The sequence below is a fragment of the Pinus tabuliformis genome, chromosome 5_2 (genome assembly GCF_031772625.1).
Source record: "Pinus tabuliformis cultivar Carrire ecotype Pingquan chromosome 5_2, CPIR1, whole genome shotgun sequence".
NCBI classification, from domain to species: Eukaryota; Viridiplantae; Streptophyta; class Pinopsida; order Pinales; family Pinaceae; genus Pinus; species Pinus tabuliformis.
The window spans coordinates 1,140,785,987-1,140,801,878 of record NC_142306.1 but is presented as its reverse complement, the minus strand read 5'-3'; positions in this window follow the sequence as shown (position 1 = coordinate 1,140,801,878).

Sequence of the window (15,892 nt, the reverse complement as noted above, 5' to 3'; positions counted from 1 at the left end):
TGGAGAGGTGGGTACACAGGTTGTTTCATCCATCATACCCGGCTTCCATACATAGTTGAGGCTTTCCAAACTGTATAAGCATCATTCTTCTGCAGTTGCACCAGTTCTCAAAACTCCCCTAATGCGTACCCCACCATCTTACGAGCGTAGTGCGCAGTGCCCATTTCAGAGTGTTAAAATGCTACTATTCTGGCACCTCTTTCTCAAATTTATTCAGGAAGTCATCCACTGCTGTCAACCTATCACACATGAGCAAATCCCTTACCTTTGTGGTCACGTAGCATAGTGATCTTACCATCATGTTGCAATTGAGCGTGGTTACCTCGTGTAACCGGTTCTGCCATCGTTCTATTTCCTCATCCAAATCCGATGTGTAGGAGCTTCCACGCTCCCACGAAATCCTACCATCCGCAGTTGGATTCACCCAATCCTATTCCTAGGCGGTTATCTTGTAGATATAGTCTAGATCAACATCGCTCTCGTCGTCGCACACTAGCTTTGTGTAGCACGATCCTTCTGCAGGGTCTAAAGGTACCACTACGAGCAATGACCTTTTCTCAAAAATCATTTTGTGCTTCTTTATATTTATCACTTCATTCATATCAGTGGCACAATCTATTCCCAGTAGCTCGGGATAGGGATTGTTGTCATCGACAATCTCTATCACTTTGAAATCTGCAAGCGCGCTCGCACCTTCAATATCTACCGTAATTCCGTGCAATCTTCCCATTAGTAGGATCTTTTGCTGGTTGGTCATGCACAATTGAATAGGAGACCATTGCAACGTTGGCTTACCCATGCGCTCCCATGTCTGCTTTGGCAGTACATTCGCATCCGATCCTAGATAAAAAATCACTTGATCCATTTCATATTCCCCGATTTGCGTAGTCAATCTCATCTCCCTTCCTATTCACGTTGTGTGCTTCCCAAGCTTCCAGACTACGCACAGTTTGCTTGACCCAATGCACCTAGTGATGAGCGTAGTCCCTTCATAGCCTTACTGTCAAGCAGCAGCTTCATGCATGTCTCCAAAAAGGTAGTAAGCATTGATGGGTCCATCTCCAGTTCTAGTTTGTCTTTACTACCTGGAGTGGAGGCCTCCATGAAGCTCTTCTTAATTTCCATGAATGTCTCCTTCGTGCACTCTACATCAAACTTTGGTTCCTTTGTAGGAGCCTTGCGAACCCAAGAACTCTCTTCAGGTTGCTTGCCCTTGTCATCTCCTTTCGTAATACTACTTTAGAGCATGATGTTTACATTCGGGTCCTCTTTGCGCAGCTCAGACCTCATCATTTGTAGGTTCTGAGTCGGGGGAGGCTGGAGTATTCTTTTATCGCACAACCTCGCTATCAGTGTAGGGCAGTCCTCCATCTCATGATTAAACTAAGTACAATATAAACATGATGCTCTCGTCGGATTTGTACAATCACGGGCATAATGCCTTGGCCCTCCGCAATTGTAACAAATTAGCTATCTGCGACCCCTTCCTGGTCCCATTCCACCTCGACCTTGTCCACGCCCTTGAAATCTAGTGCGCGCCATCCCTACATTTTGATCGAGGGCTCACATTTCGGTATGAACTCTGTAGGCAGGAGTATGATCCCTCATCAGTTCATAACTTCTATAAGTGCGTTCATCATGGCCTACTGATCTCCATAAATTACAGAACAACTGTTGGGATGTCGTCATATACTTTTGTAATAGGTGACAGTTATCTGTAGCGTGCTTCCCTCTTATTTAACAAATCACGCACCATAATGCAGGTGCTGCGCTCAATCCTTCTTGTGCCTCTGGTCTCAATGGCATCGGCCCTCCTCCCGTTAGGTAGTTCGCAAAGACTGGACAATGGTCCTTGTCATGCTCCTGGCCTTTGGATTTTATGCATCATACCTCCTCACTTGCTTCTAGGCGAGTTGTCCTGTCCTGTTTCAAACTCTGCATTTCTAGACACAAATTTTTCAGTTGCACGTGGATTTGTTGGACTCCCAGGCCAGGATCTTGTATCGGGGTCTCATGCAGTCTCATTGCAATCTCCAAAGCTTCGGCCTGGGTGGATAACTTTTGTTGTGACAGCGCGGTCCTTAGATGCGGCGTTAGTGATGCTACAAACCATGTGCGGTGTTGTCCATCCATTAAGGTCATGTTGGATTCGCGAATCATACCCTTCAATCTCTGATCCAGCTCCCAGGGGGTCTTGCCTAGAAGCATCGCGATTTTCTTAAACCTGATAATCGACTATGTCCCCGATTTTGACCTGCTAAATTCCCTATTGAGCACAGCCTATATATCTGTGATCCCCGCATTGGATGGTAATTAGAATGTTTAATGCACCATGTTAGTGCACAATCCTGCAATGCGCTTACCAGTGTTGCCTTCTTTATATTGTCATCCACGACTCCTTGTGCTTCCCATACAACTTTTACTACGAACCAAAATTGGTCCGGATCTTCATTCCCTACTCCTTTGAACACTGACAATTTTATCGCGCTCGCCATATTGAACTATGGTGGTGGTGAAGGTGGTGTGGGTGGAGATGGGGGTGAAGATGGTGAAACCGGTGGTGGTGTAGGTGGAGGTGGTATGCGCGGAATTCGCTGCCTTATCAGACTAATCGCACTTCTTGGTGAAACTTTCGCAAGCTCTTCCTCACTTTCTCATTGAGGTGAAATCAAGGGGCTAGTTTCTATCTTTGCACTACCTTCATTTCAATAGATCCTCCCACTTAGTGTAGCCCCAAACATAAATTTATTCGCATAACCTGCTTTTCACACAGTAGCATTTTAATCCAAGTGTTCAAAGATTAATGTACTTACCTCGCGGTCCTTTGAGGAAGCATTGTTCCACCTAATTGTAGCTGACTGACGTTTCTACCACAAATTCAGTGATAAACTCTCCTACAATTCTATCAAGCCAATGGTCCATGACGTGCACAGTCTTATCTTCCAATTCTTTTAGTTTGCGCACCAATTCTGGAGTCCACACAATCGGTTTGTCGAGCCTACACCTTCCCTGACTGTCTGTTAGCTTCACGATCCACTCAAACAACTCAGAGGGGAAGGATGCGAAGAAAATTTTGTGTATTTTCATATATAAGTAGTGCTCTAACCACTGTTCCTTCAATACTCATGGATTCCTATTTTCCTACGTCGTGAACTCGTGAATTTTTCTGTCAAGCCACCCTTCATTTCTTTCTTTGTCAAATTACAATGACACAACATTAGACATCCCTTATGCATATCCCAGTCCTGGCAATGAAACCATTTGTTGGCTTGTTGGGACCTGACCCAGGTTCAGAGATGATTTAGCTAAACAAATCCCGATACTACTGCCCTTTCGGCAATAGTACACGAAGCACAGACTCAGGTCTCACCCAAAGTAGTATGGGAGGGTGCTAGAACCAGGTTTCCACACCCTAGAGATGTCTGATGAGTTTAAGTGGTTCGCGGTTCGGCCCTGCATGCACGTCGCTATGCGCACTTTCCTTACCTCGTAACCTAATATGTTTCCTTTGCGTAGCCCTACTCAAGGGCCGAACACTGTTATTACCCAAGTCCTTACTAGTATTCCACTGTTAGTTAATTAACTTAGCTTATTTGCATGTGTAAAGTATACTTAGCAATATAAATCATTCATACAAGTGCGCGCAGTAAATAAACAATATATTTGCAATTGATATCCAACATGTAATAACTCAAGAACAGATACACAAAATTTGGATAAAACTTCTCTTTATTATTCTCTTCTCTGGTTACAGACTCGACTCTGCCCTGCGCACTCAACTGCAGGGGTCCGTGCACTCAACTGCGGACAACTAAGCCTCTACGCACTTAGCTGCAGAGCCTTCTCCTACCCTACGACCCAAGATACACTTAGACACTTGCTCTGTGCTTCTACTTCCCTATCTCATCCTTCGCTCTCCTCCCTTTTTTCTTTTATACTTAGGGCCTCGCTCTATTTATACAATCCCATGGTCCCTGGACCATGGGTAGGCCGACATTACATTACCAACTAGGTCAAACAACCCTATGACTCTAACATACTTCCGCAGCTACAATTCGTGGGGTTTTACAACATCATTCGGTCAAAACATGGGCTTTGAGACCCAAAACATGCCGCAGGGGGATTCCATGCCCAACAGATACCAAATGATCTGTAAACTTCCATGGATATTCCACTAGACAGTTCATCACAATAGATCTGATAATATTATATTAAAAAATTGAGATTCTACACTATTACAATGGTATTTAATTTCTAGATCTGTAGAGTTTACTGTAATTATTGCATGCATGCAAATGGAAATTATGTAGAAAAGTAGAGAACGAAAAAGTAAGTTCACACACACATAAGACATAAGATATTCTCTATGGGAAACCCATTCGGGAGAAAACCCAACTAGAAGGTGAGGTCGCTTCGCTCTCTTTCTCTATCTGGAAATATGGCTGCAGGTATAAAGAAGTAGTGTTTGTGGCCTGTGGACTACTATAGTGCAAATATTTTCTTTGTGTTATCTACCTCGCGAATTTGACTGTATGGATGGTTGATATAACTGTTTAATCTATTCACATATGCTTATGTTATAGATATATGTGAATATAAGTTTATTCTAAGTGCGCGAACTGGTTAAATCTGTTAAATGTTTACTTAAAGACCCTTCTAAGTAGGTCTGAGTTACAATACTTCATCAAATAGATTAGATATGTAAACAGCGCGATCATAGAAAGTTAAACTCATTCTGGGTTCGGATCTACATGAATATAGAGTAGCGCAAGGCTACAGAGCAGCACATGATACCTCCAGACCACATCCAGACATCCCAAGGGTGCAGAAACCTGGTTCCACTCCCCTGCTACCTCAGGTGAGACTTCAGTCCGTGCTCCACGAACTGTTGCCGAAAGGGCTGGTAGCTACGGGATTTTCTTGGCTAAATAATTCTTCTGAACCTGGGTCAAACCCATATAAGCCAACAAATGGTTTCGTTGCCGGGACCGGGATCTGCCTAAGGGGTGTTTGGTGTGAAACGCGGGGACTCTATAAAGGAGAAAATTGAAGGATTGAAGGGACCAGGAACAGTAGTATTTCAAGGGTAACAATGACCAGTGCGATCTAGTTACCGGTATTCAAAGGAGCAAGAGGTGAAGACCTGGAACAATTCTGGTTCATGTTAACATTAGTATGGAACGCATAGCACATTGTGGATGACAATATTAGAAAGGCTACCTTAGTCAGCGCGCTACAGGACCGAGCACTGACATGGTACATAAAGTACTCAAGCGATCACCCAACGGCGGGGACAGCAGAAATCCAGACTGAATTGAAGAAGGAGTTTAGCTAGCTGAATTCCAAAACACAGTTGATTATAGGGTTCAAAGAGATCACGATGATTCCTGGTGAAACCCCGTGGGATTTGGACCAAAGACTGAAAAGTACTATTCACGAGGCTAACATGACATTGACGGATGCGCAGCACTGCGCTTGGTTTATGGCATCCTTAACACCACATCTAAGGATGGCTTTATCACAACAGAAGATCTCAACCCAAGCCGAAGTGCTAGAGACAGCGATGAGGTTACACGAAACTCCATTACAAGACCCGGGGTTGGGAGTTCAGCAAATCCAAGCACAAATCCAAAATTTGTGTTTGGAAATGAAGAAGTTAAAACAAGAACAAGTACCGCGACCAGAAGTCCGGGAGGAAGTATGGTGTATAAAGTGCAGAATCCAGGGACACAATAAAGATCACTGCTAGATCTCAAAGAATTTTGTGGCAACAGGGGGACCAATGCTATTGCGACCAGAGGCACCGGCAAGACTGAGCACCATAGCCCTGCTTTGGTGCGCAATCTGTCAGGTGGGAGGAAAGCACAACACTGATAACTGTCATCTATTACCAAAATACAACTAAACTCCCTAGTAGCTATTTTGCAACTTTTGCAGGTCAGTGGGCCACGAGGAAAGAGACTGTCATAGCTACCAATTGTTAATGGACCAGTCACCTGCTTATAGAATGCAGACTGAGGCGCGAGGTCAGGATCCAGCTGCGGCGATTGCGCGCGGTGGGTTCCAGGGCCGAGGACGAGGACGGGGCGGAATGGGGCCAAGAAGGGGTCACGGGCAGCTAATCTACTACAACTGCGGGGGACCAGGACATTACGCGCGGGATTGTACCAACCCAACTAGAATTTCGTGCAGTTATTGTGAGCAATTTGATCATGAGCTGATAGATTGTCCTACGCTGATAGCAAAGATTCGTGAAAAAAAGGATGCACAACCAACAACGACCCAAAATGTGTAGATGATGAGGTCTGAACCGCATGAGGAAGATCCTAAAGTCAACATGGTACTGAGAAGTGGCATGGCCACAAGAGCGGATGGAAGGGACTTAGGGACCGATAAGGAGACATATCTGGAAGCTCGGGGAGCTTCGCGGAGGTCTCTACCCCAGGTAGTAGGGATCAGCTGGAGGCAAACAAGGATCCGTCAATGATAACTACCTTTTTAGAGACATGTATAAGATTGCTTCGTGACAACAGGGCAGTTAAAGGCTTGCAGGAGTTGATAAATAGATGCACAGGATGGAGTGAACCTCGTGTCATTTGAAAGTTGGGAAGACATGCATCACGGACTGGGAGGGAAATGCAGTTAACAGTGCAAATCAGCGACTATGAGATGGATCAGGTCATTTTGGATCTGGGCTCAGATGCCAACGTACTGCCGAAACAGACTTGGGAGCGCATGGGTAAGCCTATGCTACAATGGTCCCCTATCCAATTGTGGATGGCAAACCAGCAGAAGGTGCTGCCCATGGGAAGGCTGCAAGGAGTTACGGTAGACCTTCATGGCGCAAGTACCCAAATGGACTTTGAAGTTATTGAGCTCATGGATGAAAGTACGCCCTATCCTGCATTGTTAGGAATAGATTGGGCCACCGACATGAACGGGGTTATTAATTTAAAGAAGCAGACCATGATATTTGAAACAAAGTCACTCCACATAGTCATTCCACTAGATCTGGCTGAAGGACCGCGCTACATTGAACCTGTACGCGACAGAGAACGTGAAGATGACGTAGATTGTAGCTACAAAATGTCTACCCAAAGGCAAGGATGGGTCAAGACAACGGAGGATAGAAGAATATCACGGGGTGATGGAGAATCCTACACTTCTGATTCAGAGGAGGAAGATGAGCGATGGCGCAATAGGTTGAACGGAGTAACCACACTACACTGCAACATGGTGACTAAATCTCTGTATTGCGTAGGGGCCCAGGATCACGAATTACCGAAGTATGATGGGTTGACAATAATAGATGAATTCCTAACCAAATTTGAAATCGCAGTACCAGAGCACCAATGGTTTGATGCATTGAGGTGGGCGCTACGTGTGACACTTGCGCGATGGTGGGGCACACATGAAGGGACGTTCGAAGATTGGCACGCCTACAGGTGCATGATGAAGATCAGATTTGGGAAACTGGAACTACACATAACAGAGAAATACGATGGACGTGATGACCCGTGCATGCACCTTACTAGATGGATCAAAGCCTACAGAGAGGAACCTTAGCCAGAATGGGTGCACTTATTTTATCACACCCTGGACATCATTCCTAGAAACTAGTATACTGAAGCAGAGCTATGGCACGACACAGGCGAGTGGGATATCTTATGCGCAGGGTTTTTGTCGACATTCCTCTTTGAAGACCAATGGATGGATCCCATGGACGAAGCATTACAGCTGGTAAAGGCCGCCATTTTCAAGGCACCACTAGAACTAGAGGAAACTGTGCAGCCCGACTGGTCGCGACAGCTGAGCCAGGCCCTTGAATGCTATAATTTCCAAGTAGACGATGAGGAGGATGATCCATGAAATGTCAATATTCCAGAATCATAGGGGAGCCGTGAGGTGTGCAGACCTGAAATCGAAGATCCAGATATCACGACGCCATTGAAAATGAAACAAGTCAATATCGGGACCGAAGAAGAGCCGAAGTATGCAACGCTGGGGGACTATTGGGATGACGCCACAGTGGAGAAGGTCATCAAATTGCTTCGAGAATATCGATATTTGTTCCCAACAAAGATCACGGAGCTAAAAGGGATCCTAGGAGACTTGGGAATGATGAAGATAACATTGAAGCCAGACGCGAAACTGGTGAAGCAGCGACCCTACCGATTGAATCCAAAATATAAAGCAAAGGTCCGCGAAGAATTGGACAAGATGCTAGCAGTAGGAATCATTAAACCAGTCGAGGAGTCCGACTGGGTAAGTCCAATGGTTGTGCAAGAGAAGAAACAGAAGGGTGAGATTTGCATCTGCGTGGATCTTAGGAAGCTCAATGATGCCTGCGTTAATGATCCATTTCCAACACCATTTACAGATGAGGTACTGGAAAATGTGGGGGAGCAGGAAGCCTACTCCTTCAAGGATGGGTTCTCAGGATACCACCAGATCAAGATCGCGCCAGAGGACAGGAGTTAAACAATGTTCTCCACTGAATGGGGTTGCTTTCAGTACATGGTTATGCCCTTTGGACTAAAGAATGCGCCGACAATATTTTCATGAATAGTAGTAGCGTCATTTAAAGAATTTATCCACAAGTTCTTAGAGGTCTATCTTGATGACTGTACCGTATTTGGACTAGTTAAGAAGCACGTAATGAGATTACAACTGATGCTAGATACTTGCCGCCGACACCAGATTGCGCTAAAATTAAAGAAGTGTACTTTCCTTGTCCCATTTGGGAACCTGCTGGGCCATGTGGTCTGTAAGAAAGGCTTGATGGTGGATCTGGCAAAGATCATCATCATACTCAATCTGCAGGCGCCATGAAGTGTCAAACAATTACGCGCCACACTGGGACACATGGGCTACTATCGGAAGTTCATCAAAAGCTACGCTCAGATCACGGCTTCAATGGAACAGTTGCTGAAGAAGGATGCTACTTATTGCTGGAATGAGGAATGCAACAAAAGTCTAGAGACGCTTAAGGAAAAGATGGCATCAGCCCCTATATTGGTCTTTCCGAAATGGGACGTCGAATTTCATGTGCATGTCGACGTGTCATGTATCGCATTGGGGGCGGTACTTACTCAACCAGGAGCGGAGGGAATTGACCACCCGATTGCGTTTGCAAGTCGCCAGTTGTCAAAAGCTGAGAAGAATTACTCCACTACTAAGCACAAGGGATTAGCGATGGTATACGCGCTTCAAAAATTCTGCCACTATCTGCTTGGAGGTCACTTTAAGATGTATACCGATCACTCAGTGTTAAAATACCTAGTGAACAAGCCTGTGTTGGGGGGGCGCATTTGTAGATGGTTGCTGTTATTCCAGGAGTATGATTTTGAGGTCATTGTAAAGCGAGACGTCTAAACGCAGGCCCTGATCACCTGTCCCAAATTGAGATTGGTGAAGAACCCACAAATCTAGAGGATGGACTCCCGGATGCACAGCTATATGCGGTGCGCATAGCGGATGGTCACTTTGAGGATATAATCCATTTCTTAACTATAGGAATCGTGCCGCAGGGATATTTTGTTCAGCAGAAGAAGGAATTGGTGATATGTGCAACAGACTTCACCGTGATTGCAAGACATCTCTACAAAATTGGAAACAACAAAATATTGCATATATATGTGTCGGAGTAAAAGCGAGGACAGATCCTAGCTGAAGCACATGGGGGGGTTGCTGGTGGACATTATGCGGGTCGCGCCACAGCCCAGAAGATTCTTTGCGTAGGATTATGGTGGCCCACTTTGCATCAGGATTCGAAAGCATACTGCCGAGCCTGCGACGTATGTTAATGGATGGGGAAACCATCGCAGAGAGATGAAATGGCACTCCAGCCACATATGACACTACAACCATTTGAGAAGTGGGCAATTGATTTCGTAGGACCTATTGAGCCATGAGGGAAGACAGGCGTGCTCTATATCATCACCACGACGGATTATTTGACCCGATGGGTAGAGGCACAGCTGGTTAAGGATTGCACGGCTGCAACAGCTGCGAAGTTTTTTTTCGAGAACGTACTAACAAGGTTTGGCTATCCCAAAATTCTCATGAGTGATCGGGGAACGCACTTCTTCAATGAAACAATCAATGCCCTCACTGAGGAATTCCAAATATATCACTAACAGAGTATGCCATACCACCCGCAAGTGAATGGGACCGTTGAGGCCTTCAACAAAATCTTGAAGACAAAGTTGTGTCGAGCCGTAAAAAGGGTCTTTTTCACCTCTAATTACCTCACATTAACTTGTCAATCCAGGAACGATTTGTTGTTTCAAAGAGTGTACTCAGTTTGAGGCGATCATTTGTCAGAGTAATGCTAGTAGTATAGTGCTCAAAATACAAGAGTAAACGGATGCTTAAAACAAGATCTACTTACAACAAAGCACTTTAAAACCTAAATCATGCATTCAGAAAACTAAGCAATTTATCAGTCAAGGGTCCAGTAACAGTAACTCATCCCTCTGTAAACTGATGTAACTAAAGATAAACAAATCATCAACCTGGGAACTAGACAACAGATGTCAACGCTCACTATAGTTTCAGATCGTTCTGCACACCAAAGCAATGAGAACGCAAATAACAGGAAATGGAACAGCAACTAGGAAATGGAACAACAACTAGAAAATGTAACAGCAACTGATTCTTATAAACAGCAACACTTTAATCTACAGGAATAAGTGCAGCAATCGTATCCTACAGAAATCAGAGAGCAATCCTTACTCTAAGAATAAATCGGTCAGCAAATAGAAATAGAACGGCAACCAATTAGCAATGAAATATAGAACAACGCTTAAAGCCAATTGTGAATGTACAGTAAACCAAAATAAATAACACACACAGTACACCTTAGTATTGAGAAAAACAGTAATCTGATTTCGGTACTACAAATATTAATCTTAGTTATAAAGGATAACGATCGCAATTCATAATGGAACAACAATGTCAATTGAACAACAATCGTAATTAAACATAAACCATAGATGAATACAATAATACCAACTTAAGAATATTACAGCCCGGTTACTCTGTAATTGAATAGCAATAGCATTCTATAAAGAACAATAATGTTACATTGACGATTTAAAGGAACAGCGATGCATTATAAAATCAGAATGAACCACATGATATTCCTGTTATAGACAGCGATATTGTAAATATAACAGAGTTGTGATATAAAATAACAAAACACACCATATTACCAAACAAAGCTGATAATGAAAACCACGCATGAACTAAATATAATGGTACAAGAGCAAGTGTTCCACCAGGGCCGGGCCCTTAGCCTCTAGGGAGACACCACTTGAGATTATTCTAGGATCAAAGACGGAACAACAACCAGATTTATATTAAAGCATTAAAACAAAGTTACAGTGGATCACTTCTCAACAAGAGTTGATGATCAAAGTTTCAATTACAGAGAAAAGTTACATAGAAAAATAACAGCAGATCCCCCCTGGGCTAGCAGTGCTTCCCCTTTTTATAACAGCTAAAGCGGAGATATCAAGGATGAAAAAATAGTTAAGGCAGCGACCCCTTAGGATCAAAGGATCTTGAGGGATTCGCCAAACTGTCAATTCCCAATTATCCGTTTGTTTTCTTGCGCCGAGTCGATATCTCCTTTTCCTTTCCTTGGATGATATGTTTTAATTTAGATCGCCTTGTTTGCATATGGTTCCCCGCCAAAGGGACAACAGTTAACTTGGCCCTGTATTTTTCTTTGGAACGGAATCTTTCGTTTTTCCCTTTTCCTACTTAAGAAATAGCAATTATTAGTGTTTTCGTGTTGCGTATAAATCCTACAGATTTTGTCATGATTTCTTATTATCTACCTAGTTCATGATGCAAAGAGGTTACGAGTTCTAAAGAAAAGATGAAAAAATAATCAATAAAAACATACCTTCTTCAGTACTCCACACGTTGACCAAGGTCTATAATGCGTGACGAAATGACTGGGACTTGTGCATCCCTGCTGTGCTATGGGCATACCGAACCACGTGCAAGAAGTTGACGGGCCAGACACCTTTTCGGTTAGTCTATGGCAAGGAGGTCGTTATGCCTATGGAATATATTGTGCCTAGTCTGTGGATCGCAACAATCACAGGTATGGCAGATCGCGGGGCTTTGGAGGAAAGGCTCGCACAGCTAGAGGAACTGGAGGAGGAACGGTTTTTGGCCAGATTCCATCAGCAAGTACAGAAACAACGCAAGAAAGCGTGGCATGATCGCCATATCAAGGTGTGCACCTTCAAGGAAAATGATCTAGTATTGCTATACGACAGTAAGTTCAAGAAATTCCCTGGCAAACTCCGAATGCATTGGTTGGGACCCTATGTCGTCAAAGAAGTTATCGATGGGGGCGCGGTTCAGCTTGCCAAACTTAATGGAGACCCCTTCCCGGGCCGAGTGAATGGCAGTCACCTGAAGCTCTATACAGGTGGGCTGACAACCTGACTAACCGTTTGTAGGACAATCTCACCGCTCCAGCCAGTTGAAAGAGAGCGCAGGACAGTAAAGCAGTCTGGGGGAAAGCGGTGTGAGTGCTAGGATATGCATCGATTTGGCCCATCACCAATATTGTGGTCGCGTGGTCCGAAGTATGGTGCTTCATTGATATGAGCATAGGTGACCTTTCATGTCACTATTCATGACAAAATGTCTACATTATGGTGAAAGGGAGTAGGCAACGGGCAACTAAAAGAAGGAGTACGAGCTAGATATGGAACGAGCTGCCACAGATTTTACATGGGGACACTAGAACAGGTGGGAATCAGTGAAATTGAAATTTGAATCGCTTATAAATCACCGAGGGGCATCCACTGGGTGAACTACACTTCTGGAAAACATATGTTGAGTATTGATATGGAGTTGTTCATTATCTCTGCACAAGGAATAAGCCCGAGGGTGGTGATATGGCCGTTGGAGCAGCAGGACTCTCTAAGGAGTATGGTGTTGACAGCGTCGGGTGTCCCGCAGACTGCAGTATCCACAGTAGGGGATGTACCGAAAAAGTGGAGATATGAAGTAGAATTGGTCTGGATGTTGTCGCCCCGCCCAGGGGCAGGCCGACGAACTACAACAGTACAGAGAAAGGATGGAAAGATGGAGACCATGGGTAGAACCGAAGTTAATAAGTCGTCGTTGATGAACCTTGAGGATTGGGATCTCGCGAATAGCAGCACAGGTCTTGCAAAATTGCAACACAAGCTGCTGCAGATAGTGCGAAGAGTAAATATGAAGGACGGTAATCACTACGATGGTACAAGGAGGTACCGTATGTGGCTTCCCCGCTATAACCTAGGAGGGGGTGTTCTGTGTTAACCGAGCAGAGTAGAATGAGCATTATCGGTCGCAAGAAGTGGTAGAAACAATGAAGCAGGAGCTGGACGAAGCGTTGTAGGAGACAACGAAGAAGCAATAGGACGACGAGCGTCACTCAGAGGTAGGTGAACCACGAAGCCATGACAGCACGTCTTGCCACACCAATGAGTGACTCAGGACGAGTCACAATGATTGTGTTGGGGGACTGTTGGGTAGCGGAGGTCCCGCGTAATAGTTTTGGGTCTGATAGCCTAGAAAGTAGGATAAAAATATTGTAAACCTCCGAAATATGTGGAGCACGAAATGTAAAAGGTCGAGTCAAAGGGTTGTCCACCCAAGAAATAATATAAAATAATAGGAAGTAAGTCGGTCTGCGGACCATAGGAAGGTATAAATAGAGCAGACTCTATGAGGGAAAGGCAGTTCTTTTTGGGGTATGATCTTGGATCTGAATGGTAATGGGTTCTTGAGAAAAGGAGTCTGAAAGCGTCTGTAAGTCCGAGTCAGGTATTTGGGTAGTGATAGAGGCTCTGCAGCTATGTTCGTAAAAACCTGGAAGAGACCCCAGCTATGTGCATGGACCCCTGCAGCTGAGTGCACAGGGCGGATTTGGATGTATTGGTGATAAGTGGAAATAAAGATAAGTTTCTTCTGCAAATTCTGTGTTTCAATCTGAGTTATCATGAATCTGATTGTATGAATGGTTGATATAACTGTTTAATCTATGCGCATATGCTTATGTTATAGATATATGTGAATATAAGTTTATTCTAAGTGTGCGAACTAGTTAAATTTGTTAAATGTTTGCTTAAAGACCCTTTTAAGTAGGTTTGAGTTACAATACTTCATCAAATAGATTAGATCTGTAAACAACGCGATCATAGAAAGTTAAACTCATTCTGGGTCTGGATCTGCGTGAATATAGAGCAGCGTGAGGCTGTAGAGTGGTGCGCGATACCTCCAGACCACATCCAGACATCCCAAGGGTACGGAAACCTAGTTCCAGCACCCTCCCCTGCTACCTCGGGTGAGACCTCAGTCTGAACTCCACAGACTGTTGCCGAAAGTGCTGGTAGCTGCGAGATTTGCTTGTCTAAATAATTCTTTCGAACCTGGGTCAGGCCCATATAAGCCAACACCATGAAAATGTTGAAAATGCAACAATATGATGGAGCTTAGTGAAAAGAAGTCGCCTTCACTAAGTGGGCCCGCAGGCTATTTTTGGCGCAAAGTCTATTTTTATACTATGTCTATTTTTAGACATATGGATCATGGTCTATGAGTTGCAGGATGCTATTTGTGGATGATTGGTCATGTTGGTAAAAATAGATGGAATTCTATTTTTAGACATATGGGTGGAGTCTATTTTTAGACTGCCAGGTTAAAAATAGAACAGTCGAATATTATTAGCTCTTAATAATATTTTGACTATAAACATTATCTTATCCTCTTGGAGCACTTCAGTTCGAGCTACGGATGTGGCACATGCAGCTGCCAGAAGGAAATACACTTTTCTTATGGGTCAGTTGAGCTATTGCATGATGGACTTCAGTTAGAACTCAAGTGATTGAGTTTGGTGGAGTTGATTGAGGAGTTGATGGAGTTGTGTTCAGTTTGACTTAGTTGAACTAGTTGTATTTAGTCTAACTGCAGAATACACTAGTGATGAGTGATGTGAATTAATTATTAATTAATTCACTAATTATTAACTCATAAAGCAACTAAAGAACACATCAGTTAACTCAGTGCATGGACAGATCAGTGGAGACAAGTGTTAGAGGTGAGTGAAAGGGCAAGACAACTGTCAGTTGTGACTATAGTTGTGCATGAGATTTGCACAATCAATGGATTGAGTATTGCCAATGAGGATTGCGTGGTTCAGCCAAGGGAAATACGAATTTGGATCAGCCATTCTCATCCATTCTCATGCAGGATTGCGCAGTGGAGGCAGGCAAGCAGCGGAGGAGATTTGAACCTGTGATTGATTCAGATATGAGCTAGTTTGTGTGTAACAAGTGGAGATAGTACTGAGTACTTGCGAGGAGTATTGTACTATGTATTGTTACATGTTCTCAATCAATATAATATACAGATAGTGTGGGGTTTTCAGCTGTATGCTTTCCCGGGTTACATACTGTGTTAATGTACGCATGCGATTGATGTTTCATTGTTTTTAATTCCGCAAAATTGATGATCAACGTAGAGGAGGTTATGTATTATGCATGCATTCCGCAATAGTGTATAATCGGGATAATCTCTATGAATAAGTGTCATATTATTCAAAATTTCTACAAAAAAGGCACTATTATAAAGAGGTAAAGTTTTACCCCCAAAAAACATCATTTGATGCCTTAAAACACTCCCGGAAGGTTGGAGTCCTTGTTTCTCCAAACTCATTCCCACCAGTAAAAACGTTCCCATGAGATGATTCCTCCACTTTTTCCACTCCAAATGCATCAAGATGGATGATAAACAATATAATGATCAAATTTAGATCATTAATTGGGGCTCTGACTAGGTGGTCTCCCTAACATGTTGATAAGGTCATTTTTTACCA